Genomic DNA, 7,383 nt, shown 5'->3' with positions numbered 1-7,383 from the left:
TCAGTTGTCTCTTTATTTCTGCGTCCAAACATATTTCCTGCAAATACACAATAAAAACTAATACAAAAAGGCCCTAGACACACACAACTCTTAAGTGAAATGTATTAAAAATACCGTAAACTCACGGTATATCAATACCCTCAACTTAAATTCGTTGGTTGTCCTCAAGCGACGCACTAAAACTCTAAACGATACTTGTATAGAAGCAAGCAACTTAAGCACAAGTAATCACATGGCTCTCTATCCCAACTCTCTTTTCGGGTGCAAAATATGTTCTCTTAGACTCGAAAAGCTAATTTATACGGATCAAAATATGACAAAGATAGACCAACCAACACACAACATACACTGTTTCACTATCACAAAGGTACCAACTTTCCGACAATGCAACTAGTTAGAAGAATGCATGCAGAGGTTCAGTAATCTAAGAAAGGGAGATATTTATGAGGCAAGCTATGTTATTATAGTCATGCACCTAGTAGGTTATTAATGAAGAGTTTTCCCTTATGGATAGACTAAGAAGTAATAATTTTGTATAGAGTTCATGATAGAAGGTAGAGGAATAGTTACTAGTTAGAATGAGTTAGAGTATACTTTAATCAGAAAGGAGGTTATGATGATGTGTCATTGTGTTAGTAATGACCAAGTGTAGGTGTTGAATAGAAAAGCAGGAGTATTCATGAGGTGATAGCTCTAAGCTAGGCTTATGATCTTTAAGGAAAAGCCCATAATATTCAAAGGGTTATAGAACTAATTAGGCAATGATGTATAGTGAATGAGTAAATAGTACTTAAGTCGTGAAATCGGATGTGACGATAATTCGTAAGTATGTAGACAGAGAGATAAAGATTGACCACTTGTCATGAGATTTTAGTGGGCGAGTATTTCTTAATTTGTATCTAGTAGTTGTAAGTTAGTATAGTAAGCGAGCAATCATATTGATATATGAGTTTAATAATAAACATTAGGCTTGAATTTGAGATGAGAACGGTGGTCAAAAAGAACGAAAATATGAGGGTGATGATGTTAGTTCGAGATCTAATTTGGTAGATTTAACATAGAGTTGGTAAGAAATTAAGGTGTTACCTTTTACAAGTGTGAGTGATACAAGTATGAGATTCTAACTTTTAGATGAGAGAAATGAAGTGTGGCTAAGTCATTAGATTAACAAGATAATTAAGAGGTGTACCCCATATCGTATGTAGTTAGACGAGGTTCCAATTAAGTTAATGATTATTTTTCATGTGTTCCTAGATAGTATAATGGAGCTATTAATGTGTAATAGGCTGAGGTAAGCATTAATTTTCTTCCCTTAAGAGCTAAATAAAGCAGCCTTATAAGCCACTAAGAAGAGGTTAAGAGAAGCATCTTAGAAAGAGGTCTTATAAGGAGTCTTAAGACCTGCTTATGCAGAGTTCAGTAGCCATGCGATAAGACTTTCCCGAGTATTAGAGTAAAGCGAATGTAGACCGGTTTAGAGATGATGGAATAGATCCATAACTTTAAAGTGTCAGTTTCAAACATAAGGGGGAGATGATAAGATGAGAAACCAAGTTAAGTGTTGAGGATGAGATAGTGATATCTTGAAAAGGAGTTTTAGAGATATATCAATCTGTTCATAATTTTATGTATTCCTCAAGTGAAGTTATTACAATATCTTGTTGATATTCCTAATATCATAATTGTGTCTATGACTTATGCTCACACACTTCATAGAGATTCACATCTATGCTCGGTTTTTAGAATGAGGGGAAAAGCTTTTTGCCCATTGATTCCAATCTTATTCCATAAAGTTATAAATATCAACCTCATGATATGAACCTATTCATATAAGCATTCATGTCTCATAGTATGTCCAGTCTCACAAGTTCATGATTTACTCTCAATGGCTAGAAGCATAATGTTATTCCATGCATATTCTTATATTAGATATCTCAAATGAATCGTGCTTATGATCTTTCGCCCTAAATCTCTCTCAGTGATTCTTTTTAGTTGAGAGTGGTGTTGTTGATAGTAATGGCGTGATGATAGAGAAAATGATTTATATTTTCTTATTATGATAGTGATGGTGTGTTTATTTCATCTAAGGTTATAAATGTGGAGGAAGAAGGAGATAAGGTTTTATAATGAATACTAAGTCAGCTTTCTGGTGGTAATGCATGAAAGTTCAGTTGGTAGAGATGAAGAGAGGATGAGAAGTTCTTAGAAAGTCGGTTAGTAGGAGTTTATGGAGTGGTTAAGGTTCTATGATTGAATGTGGTATTGTTAACATGTGGACAATGTGTGATACATTAGGTGTTTCGTGATATGAGCTCAAGGTTAGCTGAATGTAGCGGTAAGGAGTAGTGCTCTTGGGATGAGATTTCCTACAGAGGTATAGAACCCAAATCTTGTGATTTAGATCAGAATAATCACTTTATGTTAAGTACTTTGTGATTCTAAGTTAGACTTGAATACAGTAAGAGTAACCCCTTCCCATTCTCAGACCAGTCGTCATTCGAGGATGAATGATCCCAAGGGGGAGATATTGTAACACCCCAAAAAATTCTAAATTAAGACTCGAACCATTCTTCATTTACTTGTAGGGTCATATCGAGTGATTGTTAAATTTCCCATATATGTAAAGGTATATTCTTTAGTGTGAGAATGATTCTGGATATTAATTAAGGTCACTAGAAACTTCTAGCACAAAGTAAAGTTGAAAGTTTCCTTATAAATTAAGTTTTGATGTAAGATTCTACTTGGGTCAACTTCAAATGACCATATCTTTTGGAATATAAAGAGTTACTTGGCCCATAACCTATTAAATTAAAGGTATTTGAATCTTGTTTCCAACTCCACCCATTTCGCAACAATCTGAGGTTTGATTAAAAAGTTATGACCATTTTAGTAACATGATACAGTGTAGTGACGAATTAGCCGATGGGGAAACATTAAAAAGGGTTTTTTTTTGTCTTTTTACCTCTAAGAAAACCCTAAGCGAATTTCTTGACTAATTAAAGACCCAAAACAATTAGATTTTCATCGCTTAATATATCATTCTCTTCTCTCTCAAACCCTAAGATAAAAGCCTAAGGAAAAATCAAAGTAGAAGACTCCATTCAAGATTCTTTCAATTTTTTTCAAGATTCTTCTTCAATGTAAGTCCTTCTCCAAGAATTTTATTCTTTCCAACTCAAATTCCTCCATACAATTATGAATCACTAATGAAAATCATAATTCTTGGCCATAGAGATTTCAAGAAAGTAATTCAAGAATCTCAAGAAAGGTTTTCTTGATTGTTCTCCTTCAAGGTAGGGTTTCAAGACTTCTAACAAAGTTTTTTTTCAAGATTCTTCAAAATTCTTCAAGAACCTTGTTCATCAAAGTATGTAAGGCTATCATAGTGTTGGACTAGTTCGTCCTCACACCCTACAGATAAGTTGATTTGAGTTCTTAAGTTCCTGTTTCTTTTTGAAATTCTATTCCTAATTATTGAATGCTATATGTTATGCATTAAAACTCTTGAGTTGATTCGTTTATGTCTAAATTTCAGTATGAACCCTATTAATTGAGTATTTTTTAGAGGGAAAATATCGTTGAGTTATGAGTTTCAAGTTCTTGAGTCCTTGAGTTCTTGAGTCTTGAGTTCTAAGTACTGAGTATCCTTATTGCTATTAAGATCCCTGAGTTGAGTCGTTCATGTCCATAATTCCACATGAACCCTATGATTTGAGTTGTAAAATTTGAAAAGCTTTTTAAAGCCAACACTTGAGTTCTTAAAGTGAGTTTTGAGAAGTAAAGATGAGTTTTGAGAAAAGAATTTCTAAAACATGATTAGTATGACAATCGAATATGCAATCAATGTATGAGTAGTATCATATCTAGATATACCATCAATTTTATGCAGTATGACTTCCCGAGTTATCAATGATCATATTAAAATATAATTTTGATATGTTTTTGAGAAAGAGTTTTCAAATATGAATTGAGTAAGAGTATAAGGGGACTATGTATTCCAGAGGTATCAATTTTTGCATTGATAAAAGAGAAACTGAGATTTCTAAATGAGTTATGAGTTCAAAAAATATTTCTAGAGAAGTTACCTCTTTTAAGAGGGTAGTTTGAGCCATTAACTCAAACCAGAGGAAGATTTATGTTTTTAAACATTTGAGGATGAGTATATATTACTGGGAGTAGTATTGAGCACCGATATGGGGACAAGTTCAGACAACTCAAAGCCCTCATAAACCATGTATGTCAACATGGGTAAAGGGTCATACTTCTTAGATGATTCCTTATTACTTATTAAGCAAAGCTTAGTGGATCCGGTTAGTTGAGGTGTTTTATACCCCCGAAAAGGTATAGGACAGTTCTGACAATGTGGACGAGACGATGTATCATCACGTTGCTCATAGTGATGATTGTTGGTTAGAGAATCTCTCAATAGACTTAAAGTGTATTTTTATATATCACTTATTATGTTGAGTTCAGAGATGAGAAGATATTTTGTAAAGCTTTAAATGATTTAACTCATTTATTTCTTTACATTCAGCTTGAGTACATGTTATCTATTCCAGTATTTTCTTTTAGTTATTTGTTTTTCTGCTATATTACATACTTGTACATTCAATGTACTGATGTCATTCAACATGCATCTTTTAATGATATAGATACAAGTTCTTAGCATCCTCAACAAGAGTTTGTTGGGATCACTTTGTCTGCTCACCAGCTTTTGAGTAAGACCTCCTTGCGTTCGGAGGACTCCAGTTTTATGAGTTGTTAGTAGTAGTTCTTTTGAGGAGTCGTGAGTCTTGTCCCATCACTCATCTTTATATAGTAGAGACTTCATAGATAGACAGTTTTGAAGAATCTTTCAGTTTTCAGATGTTTTATTTAAAACTTATGTTTCATACTCAGTATATTCAGCAAAGTTTTGAGATTCAGTTAAATTATTTTTAAACATTTCTTTCAATTTGATGCTTATGTATGCTCAAGCTATTATTCCGCTTATAGTCAACCATGATGAAGGTTCGCTTAGGGACCATTAATGGTTCTCGAATGCCGATCACGTCCAGGGTGTAGGCTCGAGTCGTGACAGATTAAGGTATGTAAGGTCATTCATAGTATTGGACTAGTTTTTCCTCACGCCCTGCATCTCAATAGTCAGTAGCAAGTTGAATCTAGGGTTCTACCCTCAATTTTATGAAATTCTTGATATGAGTTATGTTTTTGTTCTAAATTCTAAATTCTTTGTTGTCTAATAAATAATATTAAAAAAAAAATTCGTTTGCAGACTGAATTTAAAAAAGGGAGAAGGGACGGATTTACCCCCGAACTTTAATAAATGGTACGTCTATGCCCTCCGTTATACTTTCCGTCCACATAAGCCCCTGCCGTCCAATTATAGGTACACACATACCCCTCTCACTAACGGCCCCCTCATTTTTTACACGTGTCTTAAATCTAATCAACTACCCATTTGACCTTTCTTTTTAACCCATAAACCAACTACCCGCCCCATAAACCCAATACCCACCCAATTTCCTCTAAGATATATCTTATTATTTAGTTTCCTTTTTCAATTTTCCCCTAAACTTCAAACTTTAAAAAAATCCCCTAAATTCTCGTTCTAGGAGAAAAAAAATTCTTTTTGGGTCTGAATCTTCTCTCTTCCAGTGACTTTATTGCACTTTCCTCTCTCGATTTCTCCACAATTTTGGTTGATTGAATTCTGTGTGCATGCAAAGTTTTGATCTTTGTGTGGTGGAGTATTTTCAACATCGTGATCGGTGGAGGGGTGGTATAGAGCTCTATGAATTTGGAAGGATTAGGGTTTGGATGTGATCTGTTGTTGTTTGTGGGTTTGTGTAAATGCTCGTGGGAGGGGATCTATGGTTTCTCTCGAGCTTGGTGGTGGCAGCGTTTATGACGGTTTTTGGACCAGTGTCAGGTTTTATGGTTAGACAGAAATGGAGGCGTTCAGTGGCGAGGGGGGATGAGATCAAGAGGTTGTTGGTTTTGGCTTCAGAGGAGGCAGTCAGGGTTGAGCTACAAGTCGCTGAGGAATATGGGTATGATTATGGGTATAGATGTGAGTCGCTGAAGGAGGAGTATGAGGTGTTTGTTGAAACACCGGCATCATCAGCACCACCACCAACAATTTCAACATCACATTATGGGTCTTTTAATTAGGATTCCTTTTAGAGGAAATTGGGTGGGTATTGGGTTATGGGGCGGATAGTTGGGTTATGGGTTAAAAAAAGGGTCAAACGGGTAGTTCAATAGGATTAAGACACGTGTAAGAAATTAGGGGTCCGTTAGTGAGAGGGGTATATGTGTACCTATAATTGGACGGCAGGGGCTTATGTGGACGGAAAGTATAACAGAGGGCATAGACGTACCATTTATTAAAGTTCGGGGGTAAATCCATCCCTTCTCCCTTCTTATATTATGATATTGCAATATTATTTGCTTTGATATCCTTGAGTTGTTGTTCATGCTTATATTTCACATGAACCCTAGTTTATGAGATTTTTATTGAAATCCTTTGTGAATTTATTTTCATGCATCAATTTTGGATTTTTAAAGTGAGTTTTTGATTCATCAAATCTATACCTATAGAAATTATTAATCGTCTTCTGTAGATATGAAGAAATAAAATTTGTTGAACTTAATAAAAAATAAAATAAAATGAAGATTAAATGATTATGTTGGAATGAAGTCCTCGTTTTGACCAATTTTTGTTGCTTTTACTATATCCTCTTCTCATCTATTTGTAGTTGAACATATTTTTAAATTTTCTCAAATAGTTACCACGATAAAAACCAACACACTAACAACTAGTTAAAATCATAATTATTTCGACAACATTCGGCGACAAAAATCAGCAAAAACAAGAACCAAACTAAAGATGTAGTTGAAAAACTATGACAGTTTTGGTTGCACACACCTACATCTTCCATCTTTCACATTCTTGGTTAGGCTTAAAAATAGAAAAAACACTACGACGATCAAGACAATTAGCTTCAAGTTACAACATTTGTTCTTCTTCTTCATCACTCATTTATTACTTTCAACACGATTTTCATAACATATAAATGTTTCTTCCAACTCCTTAATTCGCTTAGCCAGTCTCATAATAACGTACTTGGATCGTATATAAACATCTTCACGATCCCTCCATTTAAAGAAGTTTCATGCATTCTCCTAAAATACGTCATAAACAAATTAAAGAAAATTAAAAAGAGACATACATAGGCAAAAGATCTCCGGAAACGATATAGAAACCATACACGATAGCGTGGACAAGATCAAAATCTTCGAGATGGATTGTACTCCGATCATGAAGTTTGCATTGAAAGTAAGTCTCCATGTTTGCATCGCAATTTCTCTTGCAACATA

The sequence above is a fragment of the Solanum tuberosum genome, unplaced genomic scaffold (assembly GCF_000226075.1).
Source record: "Solanum tuberosum cultivar DM 1-3 516 R44 unplaced genomic scaffold, SolTub_3.0 scf00206, whole genome shotgun sequence".
In the NCBI taxonomy this organism is placed as follows: Eukaryota; Viridiplantae; Streptophyta; class Magnoliopsida; order Solanales; family Solanaceae; genus Solanum; species Solanum tuberosum.
Note: the sequence above shows the minus strand (reverse complement) of the source record.